Source organism: Malus sylvestris, chromosome 15 (genome assembly GCF_916048215.2).
Source record: "Malus sylvestris chromosome 15, drMalSylv7.2, whole genome shotgun sequence".
Lineage (NCBI taxonomy): Eukaryota > Viridiplantae > Streptophyta > Magnoliopsida > Rosales > Rosaceae > Malus > Malus sylvestris.
In genome coordinates, this window is record NC_062274.1 from 34895291 (window position 1) to 34920588 (window position 25298).

Consider the following 25298-nt stretch of genomic DNA (forward strand, 5'->3'; position numbering starts at 1 on the left):
GCTTGAACACACCACCTCGAATTCTTTCAAGTGCTTGTTAGGATCATCCATGGATAACCCATGGTACTTCGGAATGTGGTGTAGCAAACTTGACTTCAACTCGAATTCCTCAGTCTTTCCTTGGGCAGCCGCGGGGTATTAAATACATAGGGGTGCGGCATTGTCCAATCCCGAAGCCGAAAGCTCCTTAATTGTACGATTGTCTTGTGCCATGACTTCCTCTACCTCACCCACTCTTGTCGTGGGTTCCTCTTCTTCAAACTCAACTTCGGCTTATGAATTTGAACTTGATTCACTAGGTTCTGGATTCTTCCTTTTTCGTATCAATTCTCACTCGAAATCGTCGTCAAAGTCCAAGATGTGTTCACGAATCCGATGAGAACTCCGAGTCATAAACTAGTACCTAAAACAAGAAACAAAAAAAAGGTCAGAATCTGGAACAATTTAAACAAACTGAAATAAAACAATCCAAGGGATTAGCAAAGTAGCTAATCCCCGGCAACGGCGCCAAAAATTTGATGCGAAATATATAAACACACAAATTAAACCCTCTTTTTATCAATTGTAGTAAAATATGTAAGTAGGGATTGTTCTAGGCCGGGGATTATGAGGGATTGCTAAATCACTTGAAAACTGATTCAAAAACATAAAAACAAAGTTTAAAACACTAAACTAGACTCAAAGAATGAAAATTAAACTCTAAAACACTAAAACAAACCAAAAGACTCAAAACAGCACAGAAACACTCAAAACTGCCTTAAAAACACAATCTGGGCAATTTTGAACACAAAACACAAATTTGGACGAAAATAGGTTATAACTTGACTCAAGACACTTAAAAACACAAACTAAATTGATTTCTAACTAATCTAACACTTCAAAATAAATGGGGATTTGATTTTGACGAAATTTGAAAACAAAAACAAAACTTTGTAAACTGAACAGATTTTAAAACGAATTTGATTAAAGTGAATGGATGGAAAGCTAGCTAAGGGGTTCTTCTCCACACATGTCACACTTGCATACAAAACGATTTCCAATTGCTTTTCAATAGATTATGAATTCTCAACGCCCCAGATTAACCGTGAATTGCACTAATTAACCCTCAGATTTTCCTAAAGTTATTGAATTGGATGATTGCATACAACAACCCAAATCATTCCCCACAAGTTCCCTACATGAATTGCATAATAGAGATACAAGCAAGAATCATTAAGTTCTACGAAAACCATAAGCATTGACGAGGCACTTGTTACTATGAATTGCATGAAACTTATGCCAAGAATTTACTTAACACGATTGTGATCAACAACCTTTACTACTTGTGAATATAAGTTCATAACGATTAGGTGAAACTCCCTTATATCCTAGCATTAGATTTATGCATGAAAATTAAGCGTGCACTCTCAACCCACACACACAAATCAGTTTTAATTCATATCGATAAGCAAATTGAATTCACAACTTATGAAACGCAATTGAAAGTAATCAAATCATATAGCAAGCATAAAACATGGTTTCGAATCCCCCCTAGCCAAGGGGGGTTTAGTTCCTCATATGCACAAAGCAAAGATAAATAAGTTTGGACATTGAAATCCAAAGAAAGAGAACACCTAGACACTCCAACTTGGGCAGGAGGTGCAACCACGAAGTTCCTCCTTCCTCCTTGCTGCGGCACATAGATTATGGACAGGTTCTTGGGGTTATGAATGGTGTAGAATGGATGGGGGTAGTATGGTGGTGTTTAGGATGGATGGATGGTGCGGCAAGGGGTGATTTTTGGCAGGAATTATGGAGAATAGTGATGGAAGGCTGCGGCAGAGAGTGGCTTCTTATTTCTGGCGTGAATGATGTGAATGAGAGGTGGTATTTCGACCAAGGGGTTAACATGAGTATATATAGGCACTTAAAACCCTAGGGAAATCAGATATGGACTTGAATAACCCAAATCCGCAAGGAAAAAGGCTTAGAAATTAGAATTAAAAGGGGAAAAAGGCCAATAGGTGCGGTAGGTTTGGATAGGGTAAGATAAGGCTTCTAGAAAGCCTTGCAAGGCAAGGAAAAGGGTTCTAGAAAGGGATAGGTGCGGCAAGGATTAGGGGAAAAAGGATAGGGCTTCTAGAAGCCCAAAACCAAGAGGAAATAGGACCTAACCCACAGCAAGGATAAGGAAATGTTCTAGAACCTTTGTTTGTGTCTTCCAACGCTTAGGAACCTTCTAATGTTGCTGAAACTTAAGGCCATTTAGGTTTAGGAAAGATCAACCCAAAATAGCAACTTTTAGGCTTAACTTTCCTACTTCAAGTAGGAAACCTTGTTTGAGTAGGAATCTTCATTCTTCTAGGAATCCATCTTTGACTAGGACTCCTCCGTTGATTAGGAATCCTTCTTCAATTAGGACTCCTTCGTTGATTAGGAATCCTTCTTCAATTAGGACTCCTTCATTCTCGTCCATTCCTTTCGTTCCAAGCATGTGATATCCATCCCAAGCTCAATCTTGCTCCAAAAGGCTCCAAAATGCATCGTTTTGCATACTTTGCCCTTAAAACCTGAAAATACATGAAACGAGCTTAAAAGACTAATTTAACTAAGAAAACACAACTTAAATGCACAAGGACAAGCTCACTAAGTCGCATAAATATGCTCCTATCAACGACCTTTACATTTTGGCAAACATGGCAAAATAGATTGTGTATCTAGAAGAATGTGTATGCTATACCAGAACAAGACCTTACTGATGACGACGTCGACAACATCGTTGGCCAACGTTTAGAATCTTCAATGGAAAATGATGTGGAAACACCTCGAGATACAAATCTTATCCAAGAACAGTTTCAGATACAAGGAGTGGTTTCAATCGAAATACTGATTCAATTAATTACAATTGACCTCGGTAATCTTCCGCGATACGATGGTGCAGTGGACCCGAACAACGATGGTGGCGATGGGGATGATAGCGAAAGTTATTATAGTTCAGATGATGAATAATGCAATCTATTTGTGACTTTTTATGTAAAACATATTAAATGATGTTTTTTGTAATTTATTTATCTTATGTTATAAATATATTATTTTTATTTGAATAAATATAAATTAAAAAAAAATGGACTCAGGTAAATTAAATTTTCAGCTCATTGTGCGACGAATATTTTCATGTTCGTCGCGCAAGGAGGTGAAAATTTTGACTTTCTGGGCAGGTACAAAAATAATTTTGTGAAAATTTCAATTTTTTGTGCAACGAATATCTTCTATTCATCCCATAAGAACCTTGAGATTAAACTGAAATTGCAAACAATTTCCTCTCACCTCTTCCTCTCTGTAAACTCTCTCCCTCCAACACTTCCTCCCTCTCTCTCACTAAATCTTTGTCACCCTCCCTCTCAGCCTTTCACCCTCTCGCCCCTTCGCACTCTCTCTTCCTCCTCCAACACACCTCACTGCCACACACCCATCTCCGGTGCTCCACATTCTCGTACCCACGCCCACAATCCGGTCCACCCATCTGCACTGCTAACAAGGTAAAGATTTCAAAGCTTTTTAATGGAAAAATTAGTATCTGGTCCCTAGTTACTAATGTTCAGTGACTGAAACCTTATTAGTTTTCAGATTTTGATCCAAGTCCCTAGCATTAATGTAATAATAAATTTACTTGTCAATTACATAATTTTTAAAATAAAAATTAATAATTGATTTAGAATTTTAATACTCACACCTTTATTAAACTTCTAATTAATTTTCAATTCAAAACATTTCCAAAATAAAAAAATAAAAATTAGAATAAGTTTGTACCCATTAGCTTTTTTTAAAAATGTTTTCAATTTTTTAATCTTATATGTACCCATTCATGTAATTTTTTCAAATTTTTAATCTTAAAATGTACTCATTCTTACATATACCAATTTCTTATATGTAAAATGTACCCTTTTTTTTTATATATAAAATCTATTCAATTTTTTTTCTAATCCATTTTTAAACTTATATGGGTATATTCTTTTTTCTTTGATTTGAGAATGTATCCATATCAAGTTTAATCGAAGAAATTTACTAATATCTTTTTTTTTTTTTTGTGATTTTGAAGAATGTACCCATGTTTTGGTACAATAATTTTTTGCTTAATTTTGATGAATGTACCCATGTTTACACACACACACACACACGATAGTATAGTTATATTTTAATATTTTTAATCTCGCAAATTATGGTTTTTTATTTAAAATCTCATTAATATAAACAACTATAAATTTCAAATTTTAATTAAAAAAATATAGTAACATACATAGAAATAAATTATCACATTAATTTCAGGGACTTTGATCAAAAATTGAAAACCAACAAGGTTTCAGTAAAAAAATATTCATAGTTAGAGACTGCATCCAAAGTCTCCATTTTTTTTTTAATTTATTTCGATTTTCGTTTGGGGAATTGGGGGTTCCAGTTTATAGAGCATTAGATTGGAGAATTAAGGGATCGATTTTAGGGGGATTAGGGTTTAGGAGCTGTGGGTTGGATTTTTGGGGATTAGGGTTTACAATTTTTCAGATTTTTAATGGAGATTAGTAAACAGTTTTATATGGGTGCTTGCAATGGAGATTAGCAAATAGATTTTCAGATTTTTAACCGAGCTCAGTCCATGGCATAAATCAAAATTTGAACTGTGATTCTTCATGGGTCTCTGAAATGGCAGGCAATGGAGATTAGTAAGAGCATTTCCAAAGAAGATGTCAAATTTTAAAATCAAAATGATAGTTGATAGCTTATGTGGCAATTTGACATTTTGTACAATATTTTGCTCCATCCGATATGTTAAATAATAATGTCATTTAATAATTTTTTTTATCTTTTTGTGGAGTCCAATGATTACGGCAACCAATCAAATATTTCAAAAACATACCAACATTTATTATATATTATATTAATCTATTAAAATATCATTTAATAAATTTGACAGCAAAAGGCTCAGCCTTCAAATGATTCAGCGCTACCTAAGAAATTGAAGGCTCGGTTGTAGAGAGTTTGCTGCCATTTTTTATTATTGTATGCCTACATGGCAATTTTGACATCTCCTTTGGAGATACTCTAAACAATTTTATATGGGTACATGCTAGTTTATTGTGTTGTAAAATCGACGGTGTGTGCAGTGGAATAAATAAACAAGACATAAAATTTACGAGGTTCCTCTACAATCAGTGTGATCGAAGTACGTCATTGGAGCAGCAATGATGCTTTCCATTATAATTTGGAATAATAGGAATACAAAGATAACTTTCTCTCTATTCTCTTTCTCTCTATGCTCTCATCTCTCCTTCATTTCTTTTCTCTCTTCCTCTTGTATCACCACATTTTGAACACTTGTAATGCTCTAGTTATAGAGCAAACATTTTGAAAAACAAACAAAACACTATTAAACTTGTGAAAGGTTTACTATATGCATGTGGGCATACATACCCACTATTTACAACACTCCTCCTTGGATGTCCACATATGTCTTCAATTAACTTGTTAAAATCTTGATCTGTTTTTGGATGCTCCCCCTAATTTCAAATCATTTAGGTTGATCATTGATCATTCTGCTTCAAAAGAGTTGCCGAAAGAGGTGCTTTACTTGTTGTTAACTTTCTACAGGCTTGTTCTTGAACTGGGCTGGAGGGCCTTCTACTAGACTTCTTCCAAAGGTCTGAATTTACTTCCTTTATCTGGAGCTAAATTAAATTCAAGGGTGGTGGACACTTGATCTTGAATCAAACTTGTGATTTCTTCAAGGACTTTCGAGGCTTGATCTTGAATGAAGTTGTACCGTGAGGAGCTTCACGTGGCAAGTGACCTTCGACTTTGTCGAGGATGAATCAACACGTGTTTGTTGCGCTTGTCTCCACATACTTCAATGTATCATTTTCACTTGCCTTATTTGTTCCCCTTGCTTAAGTAGTATTTTCTCTGGTTTTCCCCCATGCATGTGTGGCATATTCTCCTGCACTATTTGCCCTCTGATGAAGGAGTGGAATGCAACCCTTGCATTTGGATGGTTCATCACTTCTTGGTGACTGAAGACCCAGCTCCAACAACAATTAAAGATGACTACTCGAGAGCAGTGCTAGGTAAGCAATCAGGAAAGGTTCCAGGCAGTCGGTTCCTTACCAGGAGTTTGAGTGGAGGTTTCGATATATTGCTTTATTTATCCTTGTCTTTGCATGTAAGAACAACGACAAAGGAAAGGACAAGGAAAAAGCATTGTTTGTACCATACTTAGGGCCTCCGTATTTAGATCTTGTATAAATACTCAGGGGACTCAAATGTAATTATGTAATAAATGAAGGGGCAAATATGTAATAAGTAAGGAGCCCTTATTCTATAAAAGGACCTCTCACTCTCCTCATTAAGGGAGGCCAATTCCTAGGCCATGAGAAGCCTCACTTTCACTCTCAGAGGTTCTCACCCTTTCATCCTCTCACATATAGAGAAATACAATATCAGTGTGGATGTAGCCCAAACATTAGGGTGAACCACGATACATCTTGTGTTATTTACTTTCTTACAGATTCACGGTTGGATTTACGTTGTTTCAAGACCCCTCCAGTTTTGTACATCAACATTTGGCGCCGTCTGTAGGAATTGGAACAAAAAACTATGTCGGTTCTCTTTCATTTTTTCACCTCTACCATGAATCTGCAAAAACCCAATAACCAAAAACTTTCCCAGAAAAAAACCCAGAAACAGAAAAGATCCAAATCTCTCTCTCTTCTTCTTCTCTCTCTCTCTTGCTCTCCTTTCTCTCTGATAGATATCGCCTCCATCAGGTGTCATCACCTCTCTCTCTCCAAATTTCAAGCCCCGATTTAATTTCCAAAAATTTTGGTAATTTCTTTGTATTTTTCAAATGAAGAGATGGTTGTTTCGATGGTTTCAGCCGTGAGTGGCGTACTACTTCGCCTCCGAGACCAAGCGCTTCACGAAAGCCTGGCTCGCCAACCGCCTCACGCGCTTCATGGAAGCTGAAAATGACTGTGTTTGGAAAAACTCAGAAAGCAGAAAATTTGACAGCCGTGAGAGGCGGTCGTTTGCCAGCACTTCACCGTCATCACCGCCGTCAACTGTACAGGGTTCCTCCCCTTATCTCCCATGGATTCAAACCAGCAGAGACCAGGAATTCCACCAAATCACCCTCAGCCAATGAGAGAGCTTTGGAGTTTTCTGCTTCAGTGGATCCAATTCAAGCAAGGAGAATAATGTTCAAAAGCATAATTGAACGATGCTGTTTCACAAGTGAGGAAGAGGAAAGATAACCAAGAGAATTGAACGGTGCCGTTTCGCAAGCCATCTTCTTCCACGAGAAAAAAAAAAGCTTCATCCCAAAACCTGTAACTTTCTTCGGAGCTTTCAAGACCCACACAAACTTCAACCCGTCCAAATTCCTGAACCATCACAGTACAGAAGCAGATCCATTCGATCATGACCCAACACAACAGCGGATCCGTCCGATTGGGACCCAACTCCGGTCAGATTTCTAAGAAATCTTCAGGCCCCTTAGCTCCACATGCTCTCCGCCATTCCAGAGAAGCCCCTCGGGCTATACTACCCGTCGTTTGATAAGAACTCATGTGGTGTCGACTTCGTCGCCAAACTGTCCAGAGAGGTCTGCCGTAAAACGATTGCCAGAAAAGGTCATTCGCAAAACAAATGATCTGCCCGTTCTACCCCAACTGTAACTGCACAGACCTGTCGTTGGTCTCAGTTCTACTCCAACTTTCATTAGAGGTCATCCTTATTGCTAAGGGATTTCAGTACTCTGGACATTGACGATGATGAGAAGCCAAAACGTGGAAAGAAGAAATCAGGTGCTGTTGAAGAAAGGCACAGAACGCAGGGTAGCATCTCTCTTTTGCGTTTGCTCCACAGAAACCTTCCTAGTTAAGAATTAGTACCAGTACATTTTGCACCTGACCCATTTTTATGTTGTGTTTTTTGGTCCCCTCTGTAATTTAGGGTGTGGTGTGCAAATGGCCCATTTTTCTGTTTTGTTATTAGGCATGAACCAGCACAACCGAGAGGCCGTCTCCCACTCCTCCAAATCCCAATTCCAGAAATTCCTCCACCGACCCAGAAGCTTCCGAGGCATCACACCGCCATGTCCAAGATCAACCCCGAGGTCTTCAAGTCCGTCCCCCAGAGACGACACCCGTAGAGATGTGGAGCTACCTCTGGATTCCTTTCCTAATTTCCCTGTCCAAGCAGCTGTCACTTTAGAGAAAATGAATACAGAAAGCAAAGCAAAAGCAAAGATAAGATTCTTTTCTTATTATTAAATCTATTATCATTCCTTGTCTGCCATATTCATTAGGGTCAAGAAACCAAAAGAAAATCAGAAAGAAAAGCAAGAAAAGCAAGTGGGTGGTGTCAAGGTTGTCCAGGCAGCTGTTACGTTTTATAGGAGAACATGCAGGAAATGGAAAAGAGAAAGTAAAAGCAAAAGCAAAAGCAGAAAGCAAAAGAAGATAAAAAGAAGTTGACATAATTGCGGTGGTGATGGCATGCAGAGAAGGGAATTATAGGCATGACCCATTGAGAAGAGGGTCGGATTTATTTTTGAATGATGTAATTTATTTTTCTTATCTTTTGGAGACATCTGTATAAACCCCATCAGAGGGTAAAAAAAAAAAGGCAAGCCCAACATAATGGGCTGGAATATTATGTGGAGGACGAAGGCCCATATACCCAAAAAAGCCAGGCCCTATATTATCACCAACCAGGTGATCAAAAGTAAGTCTAGTACTACAAAAAATTATTCGGCAACCGGCCGTTATTATCACCAACCAGGTGACCAAAAGTACGCCCAGTACTTCCAAATTATTCGGCACCCTGCCGCTATTATCACAAACCAGGTGATCAAAAGTACGCCCAGTACTTCCAAATTTATTCGACACCCTGCTGCCATTATCACCAACCAGGTGATCAAAAGTACGCTCAGTACTCCAAAATTATTCGGCACCCTGCCGCTATTTTCACCAACCAGGTGATCAAAAGTACGCCCAGTACTCCCAAAATTATTCGGCAGCCTACCGCTATTATCACCAACCAGGTGATCAAAAGTACGTCCAGTACTCCAAAATTATACATGAGCATCACTCATGTCAATCATACATAAACATTCATGAGCATCACTCATGTAAATCATACATAAACATTCATGACCATCATTCATGTCAACATTCATGAGCATCACTCATTTCAACATCCATGAGCATCACTCATGTCAATCAACATAAACATTCATGAGCATCACTCATGTCAATCAGCTTCGAAAGCTTCATTTACAGAGCTTCAGCTTCGAGAGCTCCAGCTTCAAAAGCTTCATTTACAAAGCTCCAGCTTCAAAAGCTTCACTTGCAAAGTTTCACCTACAAAGCTTCAGTGCAGGGTATACAAATACCGCCTCCGAACAACCGCCACTTCGGCCCATACATGGATTCAATTTAAAGTCTCCAGCCAACAGACTCTATTGACCAAAAACTTGGGGGACTACATTATGTACCATATATTGGGCCTCAACTAGGCCTCATGAAAAATACTTGAGGGACTCTAGCCCATTATTCATGTATTGAGGAGCGAGCCCTTATTCTATAAAAGGGACTCCCTCACCATTATTAGAGAGCATCAACTCTAGCCCATTATTTATGTAGTGAGGAGCGAGCCCTTATTCTATAAAAAGGACTCCCTCAACATCATTAGAGAGCATCGCCGCCTACTGAGCAACCGTCTCGCCGTGAGCATCAACTCTAGCCCATCATTTATGTATTGATGAGCGAGCCCTTATTCTATAAAAGGGACTCCCTCACCTTCAACGCCACAAGCCGAACCAACCAAAGCAACATAAGTCACAAACAGAGCAACCTCGCAACATGTGCTACTTCTAGTTGAGCATCATTTCACTTTGAGCACCGCCTCATATCAAGTATCAGTTCAAGACAACGTCTAGTTACTTCGGCCCACACATGGACTGAATTTCAAGTCTCCAGCCAAAAGACTTTCTTGACTGAAGACTTGGGGGACTACTGTTTGTACCATACTTAGGGCCTCCGTATTTAGATCTCGTATAAATACTCAAGGGACTCAAATGTAATTATGTAATAAATGAAGGGGCAAATATGTAATAAGTGAGGAGCCCTTATTCTATAAAATGACCCCTCATTCTCCTCATTAAGGGAGGCCAATTCCTAGGCCATGAGAAGCCTCACTCTCACCCTCAGAGGTTATCACCCTCTCATCCTCTCACAGATAGAGAAATACAATATCAGTGTGGACGTAGCCCAAACATTGGGGTGAACCACGATACATCTAGTGTTATTTACTTTCTTGCAGATTCATGGTCGGATTTACGTTGTTCCAAGACCTCTCCGGTTTTGTGCATCAACAAGCATGATATGAGATATTTTTGCTCTCATCCCTGATGATATGAGATATTCTTGCTCTAGTGTGACTTATTTGAAGAGGTATTCTCGGAAAGAAAGAAAACTGAGTATTTCGAGATGCTTTGTTAAAGATGCATTCTCCGAGATGAGGAAGAGTTAGGTATTCTTGCAGATTTGCCTTTTATGGAGAACGAAGATCGACATATATAGAGATTTTTCAATAGCAGGTAGTGGTACTGTGCCTTTACTCTTATCAGCAATTGTGGTGTAATTAGAACAGTAAGATTTACGCGTTTTCAACTTTTTTAGAGATTTTTGACAAAGTTGCACGCGATATCCTAAAAAGTTGAGATTGCGTCTAACGAACTTTATTCAGGAAAATCTGGCTTTCGAAATTCGGAGAGCGGTACCTCTTCAATCTCTGAATAAGTGGCATTGTTGCCTCTTCTTTTATAGAGACATCCATTGTGTTCAAGAGTATGCTTAGAAAGTTGCTGCCTATAGAAATTTTTCCCTTCTTTCACTTCTGAAATTTTATTTGACCTCCTTTTTCCTTCATCATTTCTGAAAATGACTTGCCCATCTAACATTTGCTTAGATTTGAGTCTTAAGAGTGATATAGACGAGCAGCGTCAGGATAATATATGGCACTCATCCTTCTTATCTTCTAATGGTCATCTTACGATTGGGGACTCTGTGATGAAGAATAATATAACCACTACTGTGGTAGCTAGGAATCTTCTCAATCCAAAGGATAACAGAATCCTTTCAAAACGGTCTAATAAGTCGGTCGTTCAAGACTCCTTGGCTCTCAGTGTTCAATGTGCTGGCTCTGTTTCCAATATGGGCCAACGCTTACTTGCTCAAACTCGCCAAGTTAAATCATTAATAGCTGAGGTGGCAAGTCTTAAACATGAGATCAGATGGCTCAAGCACGAGAATAGAGAGTTACACGTGCTTGCAAATAATTACTCAACAAATATGAAAAGAAAGCTTGACCAGTTGCTGGAATCCGAAAGTAGGATTCAAAGTGATTACTAGAGGTTCGTTGCTAGATTCCGAAGGCAACTGATGCCTTCCCCTTCTGGTGTTTTGCCAAGTACTGGGGTGCCACATGATCAATCTCCAGTGCCTCTTCCTTCTAGGGTACTACCAAGCACTGAGGCTTCACATTAGCAACCTTTGTGAAAGCTCCATCCTGTTTGTTTGTTTTAATTCATGTGTATGCACATATCTGTAATTTCTCAAAGATATTAATAGATAAGCTTTATTCATTCAATGTATTGTGCCAAATATAATAAAGCATATACTTTACTAAGATGTGGTACTTTTGGACCAAATATCAATTTATCTTGACCCTCACGAAGATAAATGATCATTCTTAGTGTCGACATTATTTGAGTATTTAACTCATAATCTTCAATCCATATGATTCTTTAATATCATAAACATTATGGATAAGATTTGTGTTGGCATATTGTTCGATTTCCAGTTCGAGACTATTTCTCTCAACACTTTATAATCTTTCTTGATTCTTCAGAAGTCTCAATTTAATATCATCAACTCTTCGGGAGTTCTAATTTAATGTTATTGATTCTTGCAAGAGATTTTAGTATGTTGCAACAATATGATAGTACTCACTAAGGCAATTTATACCATCCATTGGTATTGAGTACATAATTTTTGCTTTACCCTTCCGGGGCTTATTTCAAGCAATTTGAATCCTTCAGGGATTTTCGACACTTCATAACACTTTTCCTTTGGAATTTATACAGAGGAACTTGCTCCCATGTATAATTGAGGGATTTACTTATGGAGATATGATGTGGGTGACTTACAACCATTCGTATATAATTCTCCATTCATATGAACTCATTTACAAGAGTATAATTAGTAACCTTGTTGTTGGAAATGTGCCCTAAAACCAATCATATGATGATACTTTACGGACATTTCACATGTTAAACTAATCTAGTTTAATATCAAGGGCAAAAATTATTGTTTTAAGCCGTCTCATATAAATGTTATATGCTTAAATGATAAGTCCAAGGAATATGTAATTAGGAGAATGTAATTTAAACAAGTTAGATTCTGAAGGATTATTTTGTGAAAACATGTTCATTTAAGCAACATCTATAAGCATGCAATTAACAATTAAAGGCGGAATCATGCTTGCATGCACTTAAAAACAAAACATTAACCATGAAATTCAAAGCCTAGTAGATTGGTGAACCAAAACTCAACTCAAAACAAAGTGAGTTGAAATTGTACCTTTGTAGATTCCTCTTTGCATAAGCAAAGGCTAATCACCCAAAGAGAGGGCCTTCATTCCTTGCATAATAAATCTATGGATTTGGATGGATGAATAGGTTTCTCCAAGTTCCCAAAATTGAGAACCTCTAAGTCTCTTCACCAAGGAGAGATTGGAGAAGAAATGAGTGACCTTGGAGTAGTGGGATTGCAAGATGCACCCCCCAAGGTGGCCGGCCTCTTTAGAGAGAAATGGAGAGACATGTTCTCTCCAATTTTCTCCAAAACAAAACCCTTAATGAATTTTGGCTATAAAGTCATATTTATACCTTTATTCATTTGAGTGGCAAACTTGTAAATAAGTCCAAGTTCACTACCCTAAACAATATGGCCGGCCTTAGGGTGTTGTTTGGGCTTTTGGGTTTTTGTGAATTAAGTTGTCATACAACTTAAGTCAATGGGCTTGACGTTCGAAGCCCATTGGGCCTAAACGTCCAAAACTATCCCGAGGTCTTTAACGAACTTATTCGTTTGATTAATTAACATATTAATTCATCCTTACCATAAATAAATGATTAAACCATTTAATCATTCTTACTCATCTCCATTGTTTCTTCAATCTCCACCTTACACGGTGTGCGATCCATTAGGTTCCTTTTAGCGAGGCAGTGGGCAATTAAAACCATTTTACATCGATTGTGAATTGAAACTTACTTTCAATTCTCCCTTTAGTGATTACACACGTTTAGGGCTTCCACAAACCATGAGTGACACCTTGCAGCATATCATGGTTACCCAAGCTAATCAGAAGAGGTAGAGAAAACCTATTCAGTTTGGGATTACAAATGCAATACGGTCTTTCTCTAATACAATACTTTTGACCACATTGTTTGGTTTGATAGTTTATTTATTCATGTCTACTATCCAATGTGATTCATGTGCTTATATGATTACTTTGAATGTGATTTGGAACGCATTCCTACATCTCATTCATACTCTGGCCAGAGATTCTAAATCATATCATAGAGTATTCTCCCTCAAACGGTTTGAAGGTTAGAGATCCCTTGTTGCGCATTCACTTGCCTTCATAACTAAGTGGCTTAACCCCAACGATGCCGTGGACACCCCGATGGGGTGACTTTGACATAATCAAAGATCAAGGACTTAACCACAAGACAACTGTGATGCCTCAGGTCAAAGGACTAATTTGCATTATCCCAAACATGAGTTCTCACGTGACATGAGTATGAGAACTCTTCGTTGATCACATTCAGTGAACTCATTCTCTACTGAGCACCTACGTACTTGTCTTGATGTCACACACACCAATGACTCGAGACTAGTTACTCTCCCTGAGAGAAGACATAGCACGTACCGATCTTGACGGACTGTCAATGCCCAATTGGCAATCCTATGATCAGGAACATTTAGGATCTGTCTACGAAAGAATGGTCTCATGAATCTAACTTCATTAGATTACATTCTTCCAATCACATATTCCTTGGACTTTATCGTTTAAGCATATAACATTTATATGAGACGGCTCAAACAATAATCTTTGCCCTTTATAGTTAAACTAGATTAGTTTAACATGTAAAATGTCCGTAAAGTATCATCATATGATTGGCTTTAGGGCACATTTCCAACAATCTCCCACTTGCACTAGAGCCAATCAGCTTAGTCATCAGTGATGATACCTCTTCTGATTAGCTTGGGTAACCATGACATACTGCTAGGTGTCACTCATGGTTTGTGGAAGCCCTAAACGTGTATAATCACTAAAGGGAGAATTGAAAGTAAGTTTCAATTCACAATCGATTTGAAAGAGTTCTAATCACCCACTGCCTCGCTAAAAAGAACCTAATGGATCGTACACCGTGTAAGGTAGAGATTGAAGAAACAACGGAGATGAGTAAGGATAATTAAATGGTTTAATTAATTATGGCAAGGATTAATTAATATGTTAATTAATCAAACGAATAACGTTCGTTAAAGACCTCGGGTTAGTTTTGGGCCTCAAGGCCCAATGGGCTTCGAACGTCAAGCCCATTGACTTAAGTTGTATGACAACTTAATGACTAAATATTCACAAAGGCCCAAACAGCCCAATAACACCCTATGGCTGGCCATATTGATAAAGGAGTGGGTTTTGGACTTATTACAAGTTTGCCACTCCAATGAAGGTAGGTATAAATATGACTTTATAGCCTTTTCTTCATTAGGGTTTCTTTTAGAGAAAAGATGAGAACACAAGCTCCATTTTTCTCTCTAAGAGGCCGGCCCCCTTGGAGGAGATTAGCTAGCAATCTCTCATCCTCCAAGGTCACTTATCTCTTCTTCAAGTCCATCCTTGGTGTGGAAAAATTAGAGGTTCTCAACTTTGGGAATTTGGAGAATCCTTTCAACCATCCTCATCCAAGAAATCCATGGATCTAAGAAGCAAGGAATGAAGGCCCTCTCCTTGGGTGATTAGCCTTTGCTTATGCAAAGAGGAATCAACAAAGGTATAAAATCTCTCAACTCACTTTGTTCTTGAGTTGAGTCTTGGTTCACCTTTCTACTAGGCTTTGAATTTCATAGGTATTGTTTTGTTTTGAGTGCATACTAGCATGATTCCGACTTTAAATGTTAATTGCATGCAATAGATGTTGCTCAAATGAACATGTTTTTCACAAAATTTCCTTCACTTGTGTCATATCATGTAAGTGTATTTCGCTATATTACAAATGCCCAATGTAACGTCCTTGGTTCAACATCTTTTAGCTATTTGTATTATATTTAAGTATATAGGTCCATTTTTCCACGTTCTTAAAAATTGTAATGGAGTTGCCTTTCTCCATTTTGGCCAATAATTTTGTTGACGAAAAGAACGTGACTCAATATTAACACAGTTCATTGATGAATTTAGTAGCTACTTATAAAAACCAAAATTACCATTGGTTATCATCAATCTGTGATCCCATATTCTCATGTGCATGCGCATGCATAAAAGTTTTTCATTTCTTTTGGATATCCATTGCCTCTTCAATGGCATTACATTATCTCTTCCAAGATAGTCATAATTTAGAGAATGCGGATCATAACCTCCTCTTGAGCGTTATAGAGCTTGAATTTTAATCTCCACTTTTGGGAGTTGAGTCATTGGAACCTATATGTCTATCATGCCCCATGCATGAGACATCAATATTCCCATGTCCGCAGATTGTCCTTTCTGGGACGTATATCTATGCGGCGACTATCATGCTTTTGGCATGCAATAGTTATGCTTCAGGAATGCAATAATTCAGTAGTGTCATATTCTTCTTCTTTCGAAATACTGAATCTTTTGCGTCTGAGGGTTTGCCACGCTTCAGGCGTGCAACAGATAACTCATTTACTGCCTCATTATTTTGTCCAACAGGGACATCAATTCTTGTAGGCACATTTGCAGCAAGTATATGTGATGTTATCACTTTCGTTGCATCATTAAATGCATTTGGCATTTGACTTGCATATCGTTGCATCATTTAATCATTCTCACTTCGTTTTTATATTGATTGCTTTATAAATCAAAATAAGATAAATTCTCTTCGTTCTTCTGGAACGGTCTTTTCTCATCATTCTTCTGGAATGATATTTTCTCATCGTTCTTTTGGAACAATGTTATTTTCTCTCTCTAACGGTGGGAAAATTGTCTTATCAAAATAACAATCCGCAAACCACGCAGTAAACATATCCCCAGTCAAGGGTTTCAAATATTGAATGATAGATAGTGTTCAACATCAAATGCCCAATTGGTGATAATGCCTCATTTCAGTACGTTGTGGCAGTGCAATAGGCACATAGATAACACAACCAAAAACTCGTAAATGTTAATGTTTCGCTGGTGCCCAAACACGAGATTTATTGAGAAGTATTGATGGTTGGTAACATGTTTCAACAGAATTAATAATGCATCATGCAAAATAGCATGTACCCATGTAAAAACTGGCAATTTTGTTTTCATGAGCAGAGCACGGGTAATCAATCTCATCCACCTGATAAATACTTCTGCTAAAACATTTTGAGTATGGACATATGGAACTGTTTGTTGGCTAGTATTTTAGGGTTTTTCATGAATTGAGACTTGATTTTGTTTTTTTAACAAAACTACAGTGTATACGACTTAACCAATTACGTAATACAAGAAGTTTTCTATCTTTCAATTCATACTTTGCGTTGTAATTTTTTATTTTCCGTGAATAAAAGGCCAAAACCTAACTGAGTTCTCCTCACTTCAATCAAATTCACAGCCAATGGGTTTTATTTGCATTCAACTTGACAAAGTGTAGCAATGCATAGAGCGTGGAATTGTTTGAATGGAGAATAGACTTTAAAATAGTGTAAGCTAGCTCTTCTATGATCAGTTAACTAGATCCCTTAAATTTTCTGGTGCATATAAATCAGTATGAAGAAAGACGGGTTCAATATGGTGCTACAAATCCTTTTGAGATATATTCTTCCACAACCTACCACCCTCTTTTTATTTGCTTTTCAGTTTTCATATAAAACACACACACATATATGGTCCAATACTGCTTCTGCTTCTGCTTATGCTTATTCTGGGCTCATATACATATCAATGGGGATCGATCTTCAAGTAATTGTAGAAATGCAGGACTATCTTTAGTTTGGAGGGTTACTTAAGCTTATGGTGCAGGAGTGCAACTCTTAAGCAACTACTTTATATCTTAAGGATTGAAGTAATGACAACTTTTCATCATATATAATTAATATTGCCGTTTTGCAGATAAATATATACGATATTGGGTAGGAGAATTTGATACATAATATTGAAGGAAACATGAGTAAACCCTTTTCACTACGTGAAGTACAATGCTCTTATTTTTTTCAGATTAATTTAACATTAGAATAGCGTTCCATTCATCGAGGATTTGTATGCACAAAATATGGAGATTAGGATTGTGATGGAAGGATGAGCAACGCAGATATGGTTTGTTAATTGACATAAAAAAATCGATCTACAATTATGTTGTGAATACGGGATCAGATATCAACACCAGATTTTTGTATCTTCAATGTCTTCTTTACCATCTTTCAAAATGGCCAAGTTTTTCTAGTTTAACCATTTTGAGATTAGGTATACGGTAGGAAGTACATATCTTATGCTTTTGAATGATGTTTATCTTTCTTCCATCATAAATATATTTTAATGTTACCTTAAATAATGATCTAATTAATTAGCCTTTGTTTGCCGTTTCAGTTACAAAATATGTGTCTGTGTATTATGGATCTTTATGTGGGGCACGACATATATACGCATTGAATTTTTTTTTCTTCTAATTGTATTATGGATCTTTATGTGACGACTGCATTGTGTTCGATGTTGGTATATGGTCCAGCCCATGATGAATGTTCTAGATTATTCTAGTAAGCAAGTGAGATGGCTGGAGCATGCTAGACAATTCTAGCATGTTATTAAGTTGATGGAAGAAGCTAAAGAGTACTAGCTTCCTTGGTTGCAAATGGAAAGATCTAGAAGCTATAATTTTGTGGCTAGTCTAGATCTTTCTATGCTAGAGGTTTGAAGAATACACTAGAAACTAGTAGAATGCCAAACCCTCACCTATAAATATGGATGTGATGTTGTAGTGAAGTAACCAATCAAGAACCAAGTGTGAGTAGCAAACGATCAAGTCCAAAGCTAGAGTTCCACTCCAAGAGTGAGAGTGCTCCACTACACATTGTGTGAGTGAAGTTTAGAGTGATAGAAAGTGTGTGTTATACTTTCTTGTATCCATCAAGCCTTGTCTTTGGCTTGGTAAGACTACTCTTGTTGTACTCATCTTTTTCATATAGTGAAGATTGATCCTTGTTTGGTGGACATAGGCATAAATTGCCGAACCACATAAATTCTTGGTGTCCATTTTCTACTTTACCTTGCGCATTCTCTATCTTGTAGTACCAACATTCCTAACATTCGATTCTTCCATTGTTGTGATTGTGTTGGATATCATATATTATTCATTACAATGTCCAGGGTTTGGGAATTATTATAACTTTAGGGGAGGTTCTGCCGAAATTTCGGTATAATTTGTAGTGTTTGTTTGACTGTTTTTTTTTTTCAGCAAAGAAAAATACCCGGGGACCTTGTCGTTAGTTGAAGAAGGCGAAGGTCACCCGAGTGACCAACGGACGTATCATGATCGAATACGACAACTAGCATTGGGCTGCACCAACGCCGGAGCAACATAGTGCATTGGCCCACGACATTGGTCACGTCATTTGAACCTATTGCCCTATGCAATGGAAGTCTTGGAAGGCGATGCCAGATGAGGTAAGGACGAAGGTGCCCGCTTATTTGTCGGTAAGTATCCTGCCTTTTTATTGCTTTTCCTTTAAATTTTATATATTTATATTACTTAATGTATGTAATTAATTTGTTACATAGCATATGAACTACAATTTCGACGACATCAACGATGATATGTTGGCATATGTCAACGGGCTTTTCGCTAAACGGTACAAACAGTGGAAGAGCGACATGCACCAATATTTTGAGACATTTATGATCCGCAAGTTGCTCTTGAGGAGGGTTACCCGAAGGAGTTTGAGGACAGGGAAGATAATTGGGTGTGGCTCTGCAATCATTTTCAGGAGGCCAGCTATGTGGTACGTTTTTTATAAGTCTAAAAGTATTATACGTTTCTTACTAATGTTTATTGATTTTTTATATTTCATTGAAATTAGAACTAATACGTTTATTTTTTGTATAACAGAAGAATGCGAAAGCCAACAAGATCAATCGGAAGAAGAAGACTATTCTCCACCATTCGGGTTTAAGGCCCTTCTCATATAGGATGGAGGAGCAGTGGCAGGTAATAATAAAGCTTTTCATATTCAATTTTTAATGTGTCAGTAATATTAATTTTTTTTTCGTACTAACATTTTTCTTATTCAATGGGGTTCAAAATTCCAAAAGATCGATGTCTTTAGAGATGTTTATGTTCGACCTGGGGATGAGTTGGCCAAGTCCCTTCATGTAAGTATTCTTCAATTGTAATTACTATCTTACGAATTCAAGTATCATGGTTATTATTTGAATGTTATTATTAATATTTCATGTTATATTACACAGGTGACGATGATGGAGAAGAGGCAGTTGGTTCTTCAAGAGTCCACCTCCCAACTTCCTCTCGAGACTCCACTCGAGTCTGTGGATCCCCTTGAGGTTGCATGGTTTGAGATCCTTACAGACACCTTGGATCAGACTCTCGAGCGGAGGCTGGCGACATATTGTAGCACTAGTACAAAAAACAATTTGCGTGACGAAGCATAGTTCGTCGCACAAAGTCAAAAACATTGCCTGAAAATTAGCCCAACGACATCTTCGTGCGCGCAAACTGTCGTGAAAAGGTCGTGAAAGCAGGGTTTGCGTGACGAAGAAGTAACCCGAGTCGCACAAAAACCTATTGCGCGATCACTGTACTTGCATCGCGCAATAGGTCTTTACGCGACACATCATGCTCTCGTTGTCGCGCAAATATTGGCGCACAACTCAGGTATTATCGTTGTGAAAAGACCTTTTGCGTGACGCAGGTTATGCCTTTCTTGCGCAAACCCTTTTTTTATTTTTCTTTTTTTTTACAAAATATATGAAAATGTACATATAAGATGTCCGAACATAAAAGAAAATACTACAACAAGTAGTCGTCTAAGTTTGATGCATTAGGCTACTAGGTATCAGCTGGGCGAAGTGGTTAGGAGGTTGAAGGTGGAGCAAGATCAGGTGTTGGCATCGGGATTTGAAGGTCGGACATCTGTAAGGCCTGTAGGATCATACTCATCTTCTCATCATAGGCCGATAACTGGGCTGTAATCTAGGTTTCCCAAGCTTTCCGGGCTGCTTCTTGAGCTGCAATCTAGGCTTCCTAGGCTTCTTGTGCTACTTCTTGGGCCGCAATATTACCTTTTAGGGTTTCCACTTCCTCCGCCAGGGCAATGACATGTCCTATGGTCAATTTGGAAGATGAAGCACCCGTCTCATGAACTTGCGCCTTCCCTATACCCCTACCCCGAACAACCTTGCCATGACTACGACCGAGCTTCTGATCCAGGAACTCAGTCAGGATCTGAAGACCTACATCCTCAGGAATAGTGATGTCCTCGATTGGGGTCTTCAAGGGAAGTTGCGATGCTGCTTCTTGAAGAACAGCAGTGCGCTTTTCCACCATAGCAGCCAGTACTAATAAAGAAAAAACATTTAATATTTAATAAAAAATTATAATTAATATTTGAACAATTGATAAATATAAGAATAATAACAATTACATATACTTACATGAAGTTGCTCAGTGGTCTCATCGCCGAGTCGAACATAAACGTTCTTGAACATGTCGAGCTCTAGGAACTTAGAACGCTCGTGAAGAATAAAACATTAAGAAAATTTTAAATTGTCTAAAGTTTCAAAATTAATATACTTTTACCTAACGTTGCGCCTTAACCCAAAACGAAAGGGCATCAAACCAGAATGGTGGAGAAGTGTCTTTGACTCCTAAGCTTTCTTGCCAGCAATAGATTTCTTTTGTTAAACACACAATATACATATTAGTGCGACTATTTGAAGGAAATTATTAAAAAAAAGCTTAAAAAATAACTAAAACAGTAATAAATTATTATAAATATTATGTACATACCATAAATTTTAGGTCCGTAAAATGTTTGCAGAGCCACTCCTAATCGTCCGGCCAGTCCAACAACTCAATTGGGCAACCCTCTAGGGGAGCAATCTCCGCATCATCCCATTTCTTAAAATGTGCGTGGAGTTCGCATTTCCAATGTTTGTACCGGGTTGCTAAGGTCTCCTCTAAGTAGGCAATGGCCTAGGGGGATATGTCATCAAGATCATAATTGACCTTCAAATATGAAAATAGTAAAATAATAGTAAGAAATTTAATAATATTAAGATAATATACTAACCGACAACTCATGTTGCACCAGTTTCTTCGTCTTCTCAGGAATTTCTGCCCAAGACTCCTACTGCATGGGACAATGCCATCGAAAACAAAACCAGTACTGGTAATGATGCTGCTGTGACGTAGCCGTTCCATGATGTCGCGAGTCATATGCAATCTTGATCAGGGTGGCTGACAGACGTACGTTATGTGCCTGCTTCAGCATTCAATTAGACCCCCTGGTGTTTTTTTTAGCTGCCCATAAAAACTTAAATGATGAAAATTGTCACAGCCTGTCCTGAATAATTGATTTCCGATAGTGCGAAATGACGGTTCTAACCTTTGAATGTTAAAGTTGTAGTGTGTGTGCGTGACTTGTTTTGGAGACTTGATATTTTTCCTTGGTTGGTTAGTGACCACGTGGAACTCACACATACAATACTCACTCTCTCTCCTCTCCCGTATCCTCTCATCTCTCTCAAACAATCTCTCTTTTTCCCTTACGTACGGACAAGACACAAAGCTCACCCTCGAGCACAGATCAAAGCTTTAAAGGTAAGGTCCTTGTTCATTGTAACCTCTTGAGTCTATTGATACCCTTGTTTGGGTGGGAATGCGTCAGAAACCTGAGAAACACTAACCCTAATTTTGTGCACTATTCATGCACACGTAAAACCTTACATTTCAGGGAATTCTAAGCAAATAGAAGGCTTAAGGAGGTCCTCATGAGCCTTGGGGTAGTTCGTTAGAAGAGTTTGGATGTCGGAGGGCCGAGATCGAAGCTTTTCAAAGTTGACCAGATAATCGAGCTTTCTCAGGTAGATGCTAGTGGAATTCAAGGCTTAAAAGTAGTATAACGTGATTCTACATGTTATTAGCTTCATTTTGGTACCAATTGCATGAAAAATGGTGAAGAAATGAAAGAGAATAGTGAGTTTGAAGTTTGTCCAGTTTCCGGCGCCGGAGACGGTCGCCGGAGCTGGAGGTAGGAGGTGAAGCAATATTCCGTCAAGTATGACGGAATATTCTCACGCCATCAGTTATGATTGACAATTACCATTAAGATTTAACGGAATATTCCTGACGCTGTTGAAGGATCCGTCAAGATCCCCTGCGCGTGGCCGCGCGTATTGTTGTGCCTTGGCCGGCGTGTGCGAGGTTAGAAAATTATTTTGAAAATTTGGGTAGGTCCGTGGAGTTGTGTAGATCACTGTGGTATATTCATATACCCAAATTGAGCAATGTATGAGAAGTTATTAGCTAGTTTTGTATATGTGCTTTAAAATAACGTTTTTATAGTTAATTCGCATATAGGTGAGGCTTATCCCGAGGACGAGCATATCCACGAGCGACTCGGGGGCTACAACCCTTCGACATACCAGTGAGTGAGCTTTTGTTTTCAGTATATACTTATATACTTGATATATTTCCAAGAAATGCATTTTTAGGAAAGTATGCTTTGAATTAATATGCCAAATACTTTTATATTCTGAATATGCATTTTATGGTTGCATATATATAAATGTGGTGTTGTGGAGGCATAGGTAAGTTCAAGTAAGTTATATTTGTTTATGTGAATCATCGATGATGTGATATGTGATTGAATGATGTTGAGCTCATAAAACTTCACCTAGGGTGATTGTGATTTAGCCAGAGATATGAAGTACAGGCCTGTTTATTATGTCACCTCCCGCACCATATGCTCACATTGGATCCAATTTAGGTGCACAGTCTTGTCATACATACCTTATTTATGGTTCCGACTCGTAGGTGACTAACGATTTATCGCTCGGCTATTATGTGAGAGTAGTATTGAGCATAATTATATTTCACCCAATCTTTTCGTACAGACCCTTCTTAGTGGTTCCGACTTATGTGCAATATATTGCCGTATAGGTCATTGTAGTGACTCCGGCTAGATTGACTTTTGAGCCATGAATTCAGCCGTATAGACCACCTCAGGGGTTTCGGCTAACATATCATATTTCTACGAAATCATTCTTACCTGGATTGTTTACTTGGTTATATTTTGGCATAGCATACATATGAATATGATTATGTGAAGCATGAATTGAATTGATATGAATTAATATATATGTGTGTGTGTGTGTGTGTGTGTGTGTGTATTATGCATATGCTTATATTCTAATTCTGGGAAAAATTATACTTGTTTTACAGCGAGGGGTTAGTTATGTTGATAAAGAAAATGATTTTGTAAAACATTTGTTTTCGTCCACTCACGTTTTCTGTTTTGCACCCCTCCAGGTTCTAAGTAAGCTTGCTGTTGGTGGCTCGGGATTGTCGGCTGTTTTGACCTATTTGATTAATAGTAGGACATTCTTGGTACTGCGTAACTAGTACTTGTCCTAATGGACTGCACCTAGACTTATTATGCTCTGATTAGGAGTGTTTACTGTTGTAACTAACTCCTATCACCTTCTGTTTAGTAATGCACTATAGTAATTTGGTTCTTAATTATTCATTAATTCTTATCTTTATTGCTTCCGCACTGTGCACATGGCTACGTCACTCTCACGTGACGGCCAGCATGCCTTGATCTCAGTCAGGGTGTGTCAAAAACCCTAAGCTAAAATTTCTACAAAAAATTTGGCAAAAAACTCCCCTAATAGTATATCATTTCCCAAAACCTGAAAAACAGTAAAATAACAATAATTCACACCCGCAACACATTTTCACAATCCGGCAAATTTTCACAATCATAAAAATAATAGTTTTAAAATGAAAAAAAAATACAACATAGTGAGAATTAGAATAAAGTACCTAGCTGTGAGCCCCCACCCTCGATTGTGGATGTCAAGGAAGTGTGATCATAAGGCTCTGGATCGCGGCGGCGTCGGTAAGGCCGCGTGCATTGAGTGGCTGAACTGACACTGATGACGTTGATGATGTGGGCACCTGGGACGCCCTAGGAGTAGCCTCAGTAAGGGGTGTAGGCTCCGTAATCAATGGAGCACTCACTGCTGAAGTAGTAGGTGCTGAAAATGCGGCGGGCACATTGATCACACTCCGACGACGAGTGATCAACTACGACATCTACACTTTTTGAACCATAAAAATATAACATTAGAAACTAATCCTTTCTTGCATTTGAAACTAATCAATTAGCAGCCAAAGTAATATCATATCCTTTTTTGCATTTGTTCACATCTGTATAAAGCAGTATTGCAAAGGTAGAAACAATACTAATTCAAAAGTAGTATTCATCCAGGCGAGGGCCTGGAATCCTTAATCTGTATCATCAGCAACAATGACTTCAGTATGATCTACAATTATGATCCTGCATTCCGCAACTCTTCCACTAAACCCTATCACCTTCCCCTTCTTTCTCTTTCATCTAAAGCTTGATTCAACATAATCAGTAAAGCTAATTTTTAGTAACACGAAAAGGTCATGAAACTGGTTCTTAAATGCTCAGTGGTGTTGCTCGTGTGCTTAATAAGAAGTTATCTATGATGCAAGCATATCTGTGCTGCAAGATACACTACCAAGAAACTTACCTTATCTGTACTTCCAACTGTTGCACCAGAGCTCCGAACTAGATATTGCTATTATTATGTACTAGAAATTTCAAAATCACTTTGTAGTTTCTGTCATTGCTCAATAGATTCTTCTATACCGTTTGGTACGTGGGACGAGGCGTTCCGTCCTACGTTTGGTGCGCCTAAAACGGATGGAACTCGTTGTTCCACGG

At 38.1% G+C, this 25298-nt stretch overlaps 1 long non-coding RNA gene and 1 pseudogene across 1 annotated transcript; one reads left to right on the forward strand and one right to left on the reverse strand.

Moving 5' to 3' along the window:
- The first annotated feature begins 18298 nt into the window (after positions 1–18298).
- On the forward strand, positions 18299–20225 carry LOC126602382 (uncharacterized). Its single transcript, XR_007616093.1, has 5 exons — positions 18299–18453; positions 18761–18999; positions 19084–19304; positions 19412–19674; positions 19771–20225. It is a non-coding gene; the product is annotated as an uncharacterized LOC126602382 (long non-coding RNA).
- Positions 20226–20417: 192 nt separating this feature from the next.
- Positions 20418–24640, reverse strand: LOC126602377 (uncharacterized; annotated as a pseudogene).
- Positions 24641–25298: the final 658 nt, after the last annotated feature.